This window comes from Pholcus phalangioides, unplaced genomic scaffold (genome assembly GCF_987345545.1).
Source record: "Pholcus phalangioides strain wild (caught in Gottingen) unplaced genomic scaffold, Ppha-v1.0 ptg000027l_1, whole genome shotgun sequence".
Classification (NCBI taxonomy): domain Eukaryota; kingdom Metazoa; phylum Arthropoda; class Arachnida; order Araneae; family Pholcidae; genus Pholcus; species Pholcus phalangioides.
The window spans coordinates 13508477-13525367 of NW_028301617.1; the positions used below are offsets into that span (position 1 = coordinate 13508477).

Consider the following 16891-nt stretch of genomic DNA (forward strand, 5'->3'; position numbering starts at 1 on the left):
GATACCACTATGAAATTCGTTGAGGAGTACTTGAAACATGAATGTGTCCAGTGGCGGATCCAGGGGCTCGACCATCTACTTGTCCCCGGTAACGATTTTATCGTTCACTCAGCGATTTCTCGTTATGAGCGATAAAAGGGAAGTTTTTGCGACCATATTCTTCGTGAACGATAAATGCGGATCGCTGGGAGGGACAATTGTGAACGAGAGCCGGGAACCTCTCGTTCAGCGGAAGGACAATTATTTCAGTAGGCTTAACAATGGCGATGGCGTCGACTTACGTGTTGTTAAATGATTATTACGATTCTCAAATGCCTGCACGTGCTCCGGTTTGAAATAGATACGTCATGGATGCGTTTAAGCTGTCGGATAAAGAATTCGTGAACCTTTTTAGGTTGAAGAAAAATGCTACGAGGAAAATGTTCGAGGAATTGCGCCGATGTTGGCCCATAGGTCGGAACTCGAGACACCGCTGACAGTTGAGAGAAAGGTAAGTAATAATTAACGTTTAAATTAAAATAATTTTAATCAGAAATTATTCGTTGTAGTGGTGTTTCATTTTGAATGAATGTTTTTTTATTAATAATGGAAAACGAATCAAGTACTTAACGTAAGCCTATTTAGGCCTATACATTTTTTATGTTCACAATGTTTTCAGGTAATTTTTATATTCATTAAAAAACACTAGGCTTTCAAAATAAAAGTATTTTGAAAAACTCATGCACAAAATATGTAGTTCTGTGCAGTGCCGTCTTAACACGTGGGGCCCCTTCCGGGCACGACCCGATGTGCATAAGTGGCCTCGTAAGAGTTGGTGCTATGATTCTCGCGAGGAAAGCATAAAACTTATAAGCTACAGGCCCTTTCAGTTAATTAGGGGGGGTCCTAGAATATAACTTTGCCTGAGGCCCATGCATGGTACCCACAAGGGTGGGGCTGAAGGGGCCCGGGGACGATTTCTATCATTTTTCATTGTTTTAAACTCTAAATTCACCTTTTCTGGAAAGGACCGGCAAAGATCCAAGCGTAGGGGTCCTGCAGAATAGGGGCACATGGACCCATTGCGTTCTTGAGACAACCTCAAACCTGTGATTACCAAATTTTGCAGAGCAGCTAAGAAATTACGCTGGCGCCTAAATATTTTTTCCATTTGTCAAGCCTTGCCTGTATATATATATATGTGTGTGTAAAATTAATAAGTACCCTAAACAAGTTTACAGTATTTTGTTTAGATCACCCTTTGTCCATCACAGTTGTTCCAATGAAATATTCACTTAATGGTTTACCTATTTTTGTGAGTACTGAAGCGATTACACACTGCATGGATAATAATGCTATTCGCTTGTATGCCTCTCTCACTGAGGTCCAGAACTAGATGCTTGGTCACCCGGGGCAAGCGAGTATTTTGATGCCCCTTTGTAACGTTTTGGAGAGGTATCAGAATGAAATTTGCACCCCCCTCGGGTCTAGTGCCCGATACCCATCTGCTCCCCCCCTAGTAGCGGCCCTGTTCTCACTTATGCATGTTCTTCCCTTGTACTTTTGCAATGGGGGGATGAGTGAGAGATACGGTATACAGTCTATATGCTCGTTATAATGACCATTCCATTACTAACCGATAGTTACACTATATGTCATTGTTTTTCATGTTTTGGGGGGGGGGGTGGTGATGATTACATTTTCCGAGAGCGCGTTAGCATTTGTTTCTAACAGAAGTTTCTCGTAGCACTTTACCATAACATTAGTTTATTCAAATATAATAGTTTTACAATATATCTTGAACAACTACCTCATGTTTGACTTTTGCGCAGGTTCTATGTGCATGTCACTGGTGCCTACCAAAGAAGCCTGAGTCAAGACGTCAGTTTGGGGATGTACGAACAGTCTGTGAGTAACTCTATCCATACAGTTACTGAGGCCATCAATACGTTGATGCTACATAAGTATGTGAGATGTCCCAATATGTCGACCTGCAAGAGAGTTTTTGGGAGTACCTGTTGTGGCACCATCAAAGTTTGACAAGAAGTATCCAGAGCCTTCCTACGTCAACGCACAATTGGTGAGAAATATAGTATTTCCACTTCTTGCCAATAATCATCCTTTATGATTTTGAATTTTGGGAAACGTCTGTGGAAGGGGGGGGGGGATTAATTTTTTAAAAGCGCCAGTTATATGGTTTTTGCATTTATACGACACCATTATTTGAGCCTGAACCCCTCCCTCCAAATTTTCAATGAGTTTATGCCTATGGGTGCCACATGGCATCACTATACCAAACATTAGACAGAAACAAGCTTCACATTAGGTTCACAACACGGACACACACATTCAAACATGTATCGATTTGCTAGAAGTTCCACAGAGCAATATGGCTGAGGTGCATGTCTGGTTTAGTAGTCATTTATGATACGTTCCATGAAAACTGTCACTATGCAATGACATAAAATAAGAAAAGGTGTGATATCTTTATACAAACTATCAAACAGAATTTATTCTTGTAGTACTATACACGTATGTTGTCTGAACACTGTTCTCACCCTTTATGTAAAATTTTTTTTCCATTATTAAATTTCAGGATATTTGTAATGATTTCTGTCTGACACAATGTCAGGTTTTAATAATTCACATGCTTCTATGCAGTCTTTTTAACTATCATTACATAGTTTTTTTTATTATTTCAGACAGAACTTCTGACTCTTAACATCGAGGCAATGGATGCTCAGCGGTAATGATGACTATTGCTAGTGAACTGTGTGGTTTTTTTTTTGGAGCGGTAAACACTGACTGCGGGTGTGTTTTTCAAACCTATATGTGTGAATGCAGTCAAAAATAAGGAGGGAAAGCATTATTGACCAGAAGGGCATGCACAAATGTTGCGTTTGTCTTCCAAGTTTTATCTTTGTGAATTTTTGATTGTGATGTTTTCAGTTTTTGAATGTAGTATTGCTTATAAAATGTCTTGTGTTTCGAATGTTTTATGCTGCAATGTATTGTGCTGGCAGTTAAATTTTTGCCATACCTCAAATTTTACAAGAAAAGAAAATAATAAATGCACAATGAAACTAAATGTAACTGAGAGTTGACTCATTACTTAATCAAGGTGTGAGGAATTCATTGATTTTAAAAAGATTTGGAAATAGTTTTTATTAAAATATTTTTAGTGATCTTGATCCTTCCATATGTTTGGAAAGTTAAAATGAACAATCTGCTATTTCCTGATCTCTGTTAGCCAATGCATACATTTCATGAATTTTTAAATGGTTGAATTTAACTGTAAACAGGGCCATATTATCCTCCAGTCTCCTGTGGGAGATTAAAAAGTGACCTATCTAAATGAAATACAGCAATACAAATTCAATCAATAAAAAGGAAAAAAAAAAAAATCACAATTTTAATTTTTCTTATATACTTCAATAAAATCTTTAAACATGTTACATAACTGTGATGAAAGAATGTTTAAAGAAGTGGGTACTTCTTTGAAGGTTATTGCAGTTTCCTCCTGTGCCTGTATGAGCTCTTCTATAGCATCCTTTTTTTTTTTTTTTTTCTTCGTTGTGGCGTCCTGTTCAATGAAGCTGAGGCTGTTTCCTCTTGATGGGAAGGAACAGTAAGGGATACATCAACAGGACCTGAAATGTGTATTCAAGTGAAGGAGATTTAACAAATAATACCTTATAATCATATCCATTATGCATCAAACTTTCAGACAGTTATATACAATAATGATACAACCCAATGCCATCATGTCACAACTGTATGTGTTATAAGTTTCTGAAAATGCAGAGCAGTCTCAAACCTGGTGGGGGGGGGGGGGGGGCTATGCATTAAGACGGCACTAACTGGAAGACCACAAAACTCAATTGGAAATGTGTGAAACATTTCTGTATGCCAGAGGTAATAGGCACAGTATCCCAAAAGTTAAATTTAATGAGATCACAATGTAAAGAAGCTCTTCGCTTGTGAGAAAATGTGACATTGGATGAAGCGAATTTCACATTTTTTTCACAGTACTCTTGTAGTGAGTCCATGTCTACACAAAAAGAAATGTTGTGGTTTAAATAATCATCCTATGCATAACTGCCACATTAATTCAACCTTCAAAAACCAGATTCAAAAAGGCCTGTTTGGACCGCTGTTAATTTTTGTAACATTCTACCATTGTTTATATAAACCACATAAAAAACAATTACATTAGATTTTTTTTCCTTTGAGAGATGTTGATAAAAAAAAAAATTTAGTTTAAGTGATTAAATGCAATATTTCCTTATTTCGTTTCTGTAATTTTTCTGACATCAGCAGGAAACAAAACTTTTGGTTTTATAAATGAAACATATTTAATAAATTAACTATATTTCATAAATTACAAGGTAAAATTCAACAAACTTTGAAGTACTCACCTTTTTCCAATCCTTCCCATCTTTGTTGGGACCATACGGAATGGCATTTAATTTTGTCGCCAGCAGTGACCATGTTGTATTTTTGTCGTGACTTGTGAGGTCAGAGGACAGCTTCCCCTGAATTAAAACATGGCGTTTCTCCAAAAAAATTATCACCTCATACTGAGCGGCGATGGTCTTGGAGCATCGCTTGGGTTGAGCACCATTCATTGCGATAGGGAAAAAAAACACACGGAAGGGACAGAAAGTAAATAAACAGAATGTTTCTGTTGCCACCGGCAGAAAGAACAATTAAAATAAAAAACATAGTAGTTGTCGTATTTCCTTAACATAGCGCTGATTGGTCAGAAGATGAATTACTCTCGAAGAAGCATTTTCGCGTACTTATCGTATCACGTGGTCTGAACGACAATCTTCAACGAGTGGAAAATGGTCGCTCAGAATTATCGCTGAGACTTTTGTCCTTCAGCTTGTCTTTCAGAATTGTCCTTCAGCGAGGGACAGGTTGTTATGAAGGACAAGTAGATGGTCGAGCCCCAGGATAGGGGCGATCGCCCCTCCCAAGAGCCTTCAAGCAAACATAACTCCAGTTACCTCACTTTTTTTCTTTATTAATCCTTAATTTTTTTTATTAATTTCCTTTTTTTCTCAAAGTTCCTTTCCCTAAAATTTGTTCCCCAAGTTCCACCTTGAGATTTCTTCTGCTGGTAAGGTCGAAAAAATAAAGAAGTCATAGCCGGAGGAGGGTCAATTGTATTCCCACCAAGGTTCTACAGGGATTCCATGCGATTCGGCTGTCACGCTGCCTTTTCGCTGCAACATACCCCCTAGCGCCTAAGGACTCGTGTAGAGAGGCAAAAAAAATGTACACCCTTCAGTTTTCTTGGTAACGCGCAATAAAGCACAAGCCATCCAATAAGATGAATCATCGTTTTCTAGCCTTTGTTATCTCTTTTTTTTAAAATTCAGTCCTGAAACCCGCAAGCTTGACGTGGATCAAAAAATGGCCATGTCTTCGAAAAAAACTGTTTTCAGTAAGCAAAAATTTTAAAATTTTAAAATAAATGGATGTTAAGAAAATTAATTCTATTACTTTTTGTAGCACATCTGGGGTTTTCCCAGAGAATGAAGCTGCATTCGCTTACGGATTCACTGATAATGACATTAACGGGGGGTTCCCCCACAGGGTGAGGCTAACAGGGCTCAGGACGATTCTTATCATTTTTTGATTTTCACTCTACAAATTCACTATAGGGGGGCCTAAAAGTATGAAAAATCTCAGCAAAGCCCCCCCCCCCCTCCTCGAAAACGTAGCTCAAAAGCCCTGCGCCAGCAGGAGAGCATTTGAACACACATAGCTTCTCTATAATATCTATGAAAATATAGGCCTCGGCCCCATCTAATAATTAAAGCCTTTGTAATTTGAAATAAGTACCTGGATTAAACATTATAAGTGGATCGCGCGTATAATGCTTTTCCAAAAACCGCCATAAAATCGTTTTAAGCGGAAAAACACTTTGAAAGCGTTTTTCCGCTTGCAACGTCTCTATAGTCTGAGCATTAGTTGAAGATGGAACCACGAAAATGAATCGCACTAAGCGGGAAAAGGTTCTAAGAGCAGTGCCGCAACCAGATGCTTGGTCAGTATCTTGGTGTCCCTTGTAATGTTAAAGGGCAGGTAAAAGGTTGAAATTCACGCCCCCCCCCCTCCGGTCCAGCGCCCGGGGCACCAAACCTACCTCCTCTTCCCATGTTTCGGCCTTGAGGAACGTTATAAGTGGAATCCACTATATAAAATTGATTGTGTGGTGTCGGATGTTCTGCGGGAATTAAATTTAACCACCATCTTTTCAGACAAAAAATCTGAAAATTAATATTGTGCACTTGATAATCATAATTAAATATTAATGAAAATCATTCCGATTTGCATGAAAGTAAGCTTTTGCTATTTAACGTATCTGTGGCGAAAAACTGTTTTTGAATAGGTTTTTGACAACCATATAGTCTGCACAAAATTGAATAAGAAATTTATTATTTTAAATCGCGCAATATTAGAATTTCATTAGGAAGTTTTTTTACTCTTAAATTTTTCTTAATTATGCAGACAAATTGGTACCCACATATTTTATTGAAATATGCGTCAATTATTTCTTGTTATCGAAAACAGTCTATACTTGTTTCAATAACTTTTCAATGCTATATTTTCATATTTAAAAACATTTTCATATTTTATCTTGACGTCCTATTCGAATAAGCAAGATTTACCATTTAGTATTTCGTGTATTTGTGTATTTCCAAGATTTTATATTTCCTGATTAGTAATTCTCTGAAACTCGTGCTAAGGTGGTTCCAAATTAAAGTTTTCATCCTTTATGAGTTGTTTATTTGAAACCGAACCAGAGATTCAGGTTAGGAGATTGAGAGTAATTTTGATGTTCAGTCAGAAGCGCATTTACGGTTTCCTGTAGGCTACACAAATTTCACCGCCCTTGTTCCACTCTAGTCTAATTTTCTCGACTACTCTATCCACGAATTTTCCATCCCATGTTATAGCCCCCCCCCCCACTCCTGCAAGTACACCTGTATTAAAGTCAATCTTTTAAAAATCCGTCCCACGAGAGTTTGCTAGGGGACGCTGGATAAGATAATTAAAGTTAAAGATAATAAAAGTCTTTGTCAGGATCCGCGGTCGTCTCGGGCCTCGGGGAAGCAATAATTTTTAAGGCTTTCAATACAAAGGCAGAGGAACGAGCGTCTTCCTTTGTGAATGACCGAAAAAGCACGGTTTACTTCACGCCGGCTGTTATTTTTGCGGTTTATGTCCGACAAAGACTTTTATTAACTTTAATTATCTTACCCAGCGTCCCCTAGCAAACTCTCGTGGGACGGACCTTTTAGTCATTTACATGTTTGCACCCTGTTTTGGTCACACACGTGTTTGACGCTGGTTTTGGTAATTGTTTCGTTACTTACACGCGCTCTAGACAATACCGTCTTAACGCATTCCCCGCGGGCGGGGGGCCTCTGGTTTAAAATTTTAAAAGTAAACGTGTCTCGCCAGGTAGGGGGCTCAGAAAAATTACTTTTTCCGAGGGCCCAGTATACGCTTCTGACGGCTGACTCTAGGCCACTCACTGAACTGGTCCCTCACTCTTTATGTCACACATTTCATTACTCCCGCTCTAAGTCACGCTTTTGCTCATTCACGTGCTTGCAAACTCTCTAGGTCACTCACTGACACGGTCACTTGCTGTCTGGGAAGAGGTGGGTTTATTTGAGGGTTATAACAATTTCACCGCCCTTCTCCCATTTTGCTAATTTTCTTGGCCACTCAATCCTCAAATTTGCCGACCTTCTGAACTTGCCGCCCTGGGCTATAGCCCATTTAGTTCTGTAAATAGGACATTGACTTCCGTAACGGGGCATGAGGATGGTTAAAATCAGTGTTGCAAAAAAAAAAAATTGAGGGGAAAAACTGAAAAATTACCAGCAAAAAAAAAAAAGGCTGATGGAATTGAATTTTTCTAGAACTAATATAGATATGAATTATTAGTACAGTAGACTCTCGCTAATCTGGCACATATCACACCAGGGTGTACTGGGTTAACGAAATCGCCGAATTACTGCAGATTGATTGAAAAAGTCCATTTAAATAACAAACCTCTGCTCATAATCATGTGCACACTATGTTTTCCTCTTCTATGTTCGGAGAAAACCGGCCTAAAAACACCGGATTACTGGAGGGATTATTGAAGGTCTGACTCTATACGTAGTAGGATGGGAAACTTTATTTGAAGACAAAAATGGGTTTCAGACGCAAAATATTTTCATAAATCGGGTATACAAAGCTGGAAATTTGTAATTTTTTTAATTTTATCGTCTCGTTTGAAAATTATTAGTGATAAATGAGGAAGTTAAAGGTATTATTTGTAAATACAGACATGTCATAAATGGGTGTTTTATTATGTGTAGTACCTATTTTCATTTTAAGAAAGGATACAAGTTTGGTGTGCTATAAAATTGTTCACAGAAAGAAAAATTAACTGTCTAGAACGTGAGTAACTGAAAGAAGACTGCTTAATGTTCTCTACACCAATCGCCAAGTCCTCGAAGCGTATACGTGAACACGAAAAGTTGCTGGAGTGAGTGTAGCTCGGCTTTGGATGCTTGAGTTTCCAGCAGCGGTTCCGAACCTTTTCAGTGCATACGCCAAGCAGATCATGAGTAAATACTAAACAAGGTATTGAGCGAAACAAGAGGGACCACATGGATGGAAACAAAGTCCCTTTGGTCGGGTCCAGTGCCGAGTGGGGAGTACTGAGCTGATACGAATTAGTACGAGACAAGCAGAGCCAGTTGAGGGTCCCACATGGATCTGCCGGCAAATAGATAGAATTCTCTATCGAAAGAGACAGACCACAGAGGGCTCACCCGGAATCACTGATGTAAACAAAGCTCATTTGGCCGATCCCATCACCGGCATTCAAAATCTGAACAGGGAAAACATCTACCCTGTGCTGTACTGAAACCGAAACTGCCTTATCACGGACCCTACATATGACAGGACAAAAGCTGCGCCGCATAGGTTCAGCTTTTTATCTGAAGCCATGAAGTAATTTAAAGTTTGAGCGGTCACAAGAATTCTTCGCAAGCTCAGTGCGACCCGTTACGGGTAAGGGGACTGTCAGTGTGCGCGTAGTAGCCTACCTATTTATTTGATAACTACTTTGTTGTTGTGCGTAAAGTTCATGCTCCCAAGGGTGGAGCTGACAGGGCCGGGGACGATTCTCATCATTTTTTTTGTTTTTTAAGCTATAAATTAACTATAAAGGGGACCGTGAAAAGTCTGGTCTGGGGGCCCACTAGATGCTTTAACCTAGGGGCCCCGCTCTAAGATGTGGAGGCCATGGTCAGGGCTTTAGATAATTTTTTTTCCCTTCAAATGTTCAAGGATTGTCTCTCTTAAACGAGGTTTCCTGTATCCGAGTTAGCTTAGAATTCATTTCCTCTGGTTGACCGAGATCCTTATTTTATTCATATTATTTTGCCTAATTGTTATCATAACGTCACAAAGAGAAACGTTTAATACTTTCACAGGGATCAAAAAAATTAAATTTAAACGGAAAGTATCTCTCTACTTTGCCTTGAAAAGATGGAAAAAAGCATTTATCGAATACATTCGGATGAATTTTTATTTGTGCACATTGTTTTGTCCGGTTAACTGTGAGCCTTAATTTTTAATTTTTATCAAGCGAAGGAGGAAGTAGTATTCTAGGAACATTTTAAAATACCAATTCTTCATACGCTTTTCATATTCTGCTCTCTTTTCAACTGCAAAGTTTTTATTTATTTGTACAATTGCTCATGATACTGTTAATAAAAAAACATTTTTAGCTGGTAATGTGCATCAGAATTCCTTACAATGTTTATAAATATAACACACATTATTCAGTCTGCACCTCAAACTTTTTTATCATACGGTATTTTTTGCGAGGGTAGCCGGCACAAACGTTCAAATTTATTATCAAAAACAGCTTATTCTTTAATTGTAACACCAGTTGCTGCAAGCAAGTTTTTAAATAAGTATGTTGCATATTGAAAAAATAGAATTTTTATAAATATAAATTTTAATTTAGATTTAATTTTTAACTGCCTTCAATTTTTAATTAATTTTTATTTTCAATTAAAATGTAATCGTAATTAATTTTAATGTTCAATTAATTTTTTAAATGAAAATTAATTGAAAGTTTTAAATAATTTTAATTCTTAATTAATTTTTTATTAGTTTTTTTATTTTAAGTACGTTTGGCACCTGCGGACACTAGGTTGGGTCTCACCGATCGACATCTTCATTGTAAAAAATCGCCCCCCCACCAACACATCACCCTGGATCCGCGCCTGAATGTGTCTTTGGAACTACCAGAACTTGAGCTACACAAATAAGCACAAAAAAAAAAAAAATGCCATTTTAAGAATAGTGGAAAAAATGGAGCTCCAGGGTTTTGGTATAAAAGTAGTGGAGTTGAAAATAAAAAGTATGCCTATCCAATCAACATATTCACAAGAACTAAAAAAAATGAAAGAATCAAGGGCATCGGGTGCTGGTGCAGAGAAGATCTACAGTTCAAGAATGAAATGGTTTGGGATCCTGCTCCAGGCCCTGCTGTCTATTGATGCGAGAGCATTGCAGGATTTTTTTTTTGTATTTGTATTATAAATTACCAATCCATTGTCTGTCAAAAATAAATGTTTTGATTGTAAAATATGTGTAAAAAATAAACTTTTCTATGTGTTATTTTGAAAATATCATGAAAACCATCAAAACAACAGGAAAAAAGTCAAAAACTTTGTAAAACTGTCTTTTTTTTCAGCATATGCGTAAGAAATAAGCTGATTTCATTATTTTAAGGTGTAAAGATAATAGAAATAGTAATATTTATTTTTTACGGCGATTTTTTTTTTCCGTAACAGAGTGGGCAAAATCTGCGACTTTCAGTCATAAAACACAAAAAAAAATATATTTTTCAAAATAAAAGTCAGGAAATATTCCAGAAATATTAATCTTCAAGTCATTGCCTATAAGCAGGGCCAGAACTAGGGGTGGGGGCAACTGCCCCGGGTAGCAGAATTTAAAGGGTGGCAGTTTTATGTGAGAACAAAAAACACTTATAAAGTTATTGAACTTGAAGTTGCGGGGCGGAAAAATCATGCTCGTCCTAGGCTACAAAAATCCTAGTTACGGCCCTGCTGTAAGTTTAGATCAATTTTATTTTGAAAATTCAACTTTGATTTTTTGTTTCAAAAATGTGGAATGTAGCTTACATTTTCTTTCAGGAATGGCCCATATACGTATTGCTATTTCTTGTATAACGATGTATGAATATCAGGTAAAATAACTATCATAATAAATGTTTTATAATTAGTTCTCAATAGTATAGTATAGTAGTAGTGTTTTGGACATTATGGTATATGCCAAGGGTTTTATAGTATTGACCAAAACCTTGCCAACCTTGATTGTAATAGATTTAAACTTTGTGATGATGATACTTTTTCTTTTGCAGATAATCAAAGATTCCCATCATAATCTGCAGGGTAAAACACCAGAAGCTTTGCAAGAGGATATGCTGGGAAAATCTTTTGAAAAACGTCTGACTTCAGAAGAATAGCAATGAATGAACGCCAGGGTCTCTGCTACCGGACTTATCCCGTTGCCGAGATCTCTTCCAGCCCAGCTTCGTGGCAGAGTCTGGAACAAAGTGAGTGCACCTAACAGTCTGAGTGTGTAGCTAGGGTTGTGTATGATATTTCAGTGCTGCCATCTATACTTCAAATTGTGAGTGAAGTGTAATGATTGAATATTTGTAACGTTGTAGGCCCGTTGCTCTCTGTGGCGAGACTTTTTAACGGGGAGATCGGCTCGCATTCGCGCCTTGAAGTTGGGAACCACAGAAAACCAACTTCAGCCGACCACCACTGTGGGGTTCGAACCCGTATTGTCGCACGCGAGTCCGTCACTATAACCCCTCGACCACCACAGCGGCTCACGGTCAAGGCAGACAAGACAAGGTCCTGAAGTTGATTTTCTGTGGTTCCCAACTTCAAATAATTTAAATTTTTTACTAATTTTGTTTATATTGTGAAATATAAATCAGTTTTCATTGTCTGAAACATTTACAACAAAACAGTTTTTGGTATAATCCCCCCCCCCCCCCCAATGATAACTTTTAGTTTGTGAATATTCTCCGGGTCATGATGAGAGGTTTTAAAAGTTTGGTTATAAAGATTTTAGAAAAAAACCTTCAGATTATATAAAACCTTAAAAAAATATTTTAAAATTAGATAAATTTTCAGAAATAAGTTCACAACAAAAGTAATTAAATCAAAGTTGTGATTGATAAAGGAAGCTATTCTTATATAATCACCTTCATTCTAAGATACAGAACTGTTGTTTTCTTCAATGCACATACACTTAAATTCTATATCACTCATATTTCTTTAAGAGTTGTGCAATTCAGCCCTGTTGGTTCAATTTCTTGCTTTCAAACTTTAATATTGTGGTCTACAAACTTCAATATACCCATCTTCTTGGCGAGAAGAGAGAATATTCTGTCTCTCTTCTCTCAAAGGACTACTATTATAAATTACTAAAGAATATTCTTATCAAAAATAATTTTTCTCAAGCTATTTATTGAGATTATTTGTTATAATAAACATTATTACATATATTCTTGATAACTCTCTCTGGAAAGATTTCGGTAACTGAAGAATATCCTCTTCTATAATATTCTCATTGAGGAGAATATTCTCTGGAAGGACTTTTATTAATAACTATAGAATAATTATTATTTTCTATAAGAATATTCTCCAGTAATTTATGGACCCCGTGTCTGGCCATCTATACTTCAAACTGTGAGTAAAGTGTAATGATTGAATATTTGTAACGTTGTAGGCCGGCCTGTTGCTCTCTGTGGTGAGACTTTTTAACGGGGAGATCGGCTCGCATTCGCGTCAGAAGAATAGCAGAAACTATAACAGATTTGGTTGCCTTCTCTCTGTTCAGAAACATCTTTAAGAATATGACTAAGTCATCTGCAAGATTACATAATGAAGATGATGTGGATGATATAAATGCCAGTTTTATATTGATTTAGACACAATATATAGCTTCTAATCAAATTTGAAACTGAAGAAAACTCGCACGATTGCCAGTGCTAAAAAAACATTGATGAAAGGGAATGATTTAGACTTGTGTACGTTAAAAGAAATGTCCATACCGTAGAAAACAGATATCCGTGTCATATCTGAGACAAAACATATTCATGAATCAGAAATTTTAAATCTACACAAAGCGAAGCTACATCTGTGGAAGAACGTTTCATCAAATCAACACTTCAAGCAAGCACACAAATATTTAAACTGAGCAGGAACTACATGAGTGTAAATGTATGGACCCTGTTGTGTGACATTAAAGTCACACAACAGGGTCCATAGTAGAGAGAAGCCACATGAATGTGATATCTGTGGCAAAAATTTTTCTCAACTTTCCCATTCAAAATTACACTATAGGCTCCATACTGGAGAGATACCACATGAGTGCAATATCTGTGGTAGAACATTTTCTAACATTAGCAGTTTGAAAAAACACCATAGGGTCCACCCGGGAGAGAAGCCACATGAGTGTGAAATCTGTTGTAAAACATTTTCTAATGTTGGCAATTTAAAAGTGCACAACAGGATTCATACTGCAGAGAAACCACATGAGTGTGAAATGTGTGGTAAAGTATTTTCTTGCCGAAGTAGTTTGCACCGACACAGAGGAGTCCACACGGGAGAGAAATCACACCAATGTGATATCTGTCATAAAAAATTTTCTGGAAGTAGCAGTTTAAAGCGACACAAAAGAGTACACACAGGAGAGAAGCCATATGAGTGTGATATCTGTAGTAAAGTATTGTCTAACCATACCCATTTGAACCGACACAAAAGAGTCCACACTGGGGAGAAGCCACACAAGTGTCAAATCTGTGGTAAAAATTTTTCTCGAGTAAGCTATTTGAAATCACACAACCGCGTCCATATTGCAGAAAAGCTGCATGAGAGTAATATCTCTGGTGAAATATTTTCTTAAACAGCCAATTTGACATACTCTAAAGAGGCCACTTGAATGTGATTCTCGTTGCCAGAAGTTTTCAACCATTTCTCATCTGAAGAAGCACAAGTTGATTCATGCTGAAGGGAGTCGAACAAAATTGGTAGTGCCAAGCAAGTAGCTTAGCATGAGAATAAGTCCTACCCCTGACTTGACAAACCCCATGTCACCATGGCAAAGTTTGCACATGTTTTTGCCAATGGATGTGGCCAAGTAGTTCTCTTATTGAACGTATTAACACTAGTTATGTCACATAAGAACTTTTTTCATTGGGCCAACGTATTTTTTTATTTGTTTGTTATTATGGCAAGAGAAAATTAAAGAACCAATTCAAAAATGTCGAAAAATAATGCTAAATAAGAATATCTGTTGTGTGTAAATTTTTCAGTGAAATTTGTCTTTACAGGTTCTTGCAAATGCCTAGGGATAGGATTTCTGTGGAGGGGGGGGGGGGAGCAACATTATTTTTCAAATTCCACATTTACGAGATCCGATTTCATAACAATATTTTTGTTTTCTCTTAAAATTTTCTTTTTGCCTCTGCCCATTCTCGTCCCATTCCTGGCTACAGTTTAGTATATCTTCGGAGCGTATATGTACTGTATATACAGGGTGGGCAAAAAGTCCGTAGAAACTTTAAAAACCGGAAAAATAACCGAAATAAAAAACGGTTTGCAGGGTTAGCGACCGTTTACCTCAAAATTTTTTAAGACAGGTAAAACCTAAAACAACAGCCGATAGGTGACGTTGACGAGCACGAATCAGAAAAAGATACGCAAATAACGACCAGAATGCCTCCAAATCGTTTATTACAGCAATATGTGTTCCACATGACCACCACCACAGGGACTAACACATCACAAATCCAGCAACGACAGAGTGTAGCATTCCCTGTGGTGGTGGTGTGGAACACATACTGCTGTAATGAACGATTTGGAGGCATTTTGTTCGTTATTTGCATATCTTTTTTTGACTTGTGCACGTCAGAGCCACCTATAGGCTGTTTTTAGTTTTTTTCTTGTCTTAAAAAAAATTTCCGTGACCTAGCGATGCTAACCCTGCAAACCGTTTTTTATTTCGGCTATTTTTCCTGTTTTTATGAATTCTTAAAGCTTCTACGGACTTTTTGCCCGCCCTGTATATATGATTAATATTAAAAAGATTAAGCCTATTTCGAAATTGAGATATCCATTGACGACTTCAGAATTTTTATAAACATTTTTATTGTTGTGTCGCAATCGATGGTTTCCGAAATCAAATACAGTAAAACCTGTCTTAAACGGAAAATATCGTGGTACCGTGATTTCAATGCCAAAACACACGTTTAAAAAACCTGGATTGCTTGCCACAATGCGCGTTCTACTTCACCCACCCTTACGTTTGTAAAAACCGTTACCATACTTGATGCTGTGGTTTTTGAAAAGCCACATGTAGTGAAGCAGTTGCTTTCGGAAACTGTAACAAAATTTTTCGGTAAATTAGGCTTTTCTACGGAAGAAATCATGGTTAGATTTGCAAATGATGTACAAGCATTTTCGTACGCAAAGGGTGGGGGTTTTACCCCCCCCCCCCTCCCCTCCTGAGATAAGATTATAGTGTTATTTTGCAGGGAAAAAAAGTTAACCATCCTCGAGATAATTCTGTGTACGCCTGTGTATACAAGACCTAAAAAATTGTATGCAAGCTGCTTTCTGTGATCACAATTGCTGAGGGGGGGGGGCGGAATTGCTGGGCGGCAAATTTTACGCGGGAAAATAATCGAATTTTACAGTGGTGGGGTCAGTGAAATCATGTTGCCCTTTTCCCCACAAAAATCCTAGTTACGGTCCTCGTGCTGGAGAGTACATAAACACAGACGATAATATACAATTACTAGGAGCCCGGATTATATGCACTTAAAAAGTGGCAAAATATGCTCTACAAATATGCACTCAAAATGCTAAAATATTCACTTAAAAGCTCCGAAACATATACCATCTTTACACTCATCCATATTTTTTATGGGTATATTTTTTCAGCCACCTCGTTAGACAATTTGCCTGTTGTGGCCTTTGTGTTTGTATTCAAAAAATTATTTAAAAAAATTAAAAATTCCAAAATATGTACCCAAAAAAATGAGAAAATACGTGTTAAAAAAATCATTATGCAAAAAAAAAAAAGAAAAAAAGAAAATATGTTTTAAAATGCATATTTTCTATAGTGCACATATTCATTTACAAAAACTATCCTCACATATGCATATACTGCATATGCAAATAACTTGTAAAACGCTAAAACTTTTTACTTAAACATTTTTAATTTCTAGTTAGTTGTGGCTGTGTTTAGTAACGAAATACCAGTAAAAAAAAATTTCGAGGCTATTTGTAAATGAATCGAACATTTTTGACGATATCTATAGAAATAACGTTACAATGAAACAGTTGATGTTTGGGGAAAAAAAACAATTCCACCTGCGAGGAAAAAAACCGGTGTTATGTAAATATTGTGAGCGATATTCATTTGAATAACTATGAAAAAGTGATTGAGCTTCAATAAACCTTCACAAAAAATCTTTCCTTCGAATTTTGAATTCAAATATCTCAGCGAACATTATACTTGTCAACTTGGATTTTTTGTTGGTCTCAGGACATACAGTGCAGTCACTTTATAATTAGAAGTTTTAAAAATTTAGATTTTTTTTATTTTGTTACACACTGTGTTTTCACTCTCAAAACTGGTACAGGGTAATTTTTGAACGCTTTTTGAGCATTTTTTCAAACTGAAATCATCTCTACCACAGATGGTTGAGGAGACAATGGCCGTACTAACTCTTAAAGGACACCCTGTATGCAACTACACTACCACA

The 16891-nt window shown here is 37.1% G+C and overlaps 1 long non-coding RNA gene across 1 annotated transcript; it reads right to left on the reverse strand.

The window, feature by feature from the left end:
- Positions 1-3178: 3178 nt before the first annotated feature.
- LOC149068492 (uncharacterized) lies at positions 3179-4660 on the reverse strand. The gene is made up of 2 exons (XR_016195183.1): positions 4398-4660; positions 3179-3629 (listed from the first exon to the last, which is right to left on the reverse strand). It is a non-coding gene; the product is annotated as an uncharacterized LOC149068492 (long non-coding RNA).
- Between the last annotated feature and the right edge of the window lie 12231 nt (positions 4661-16891).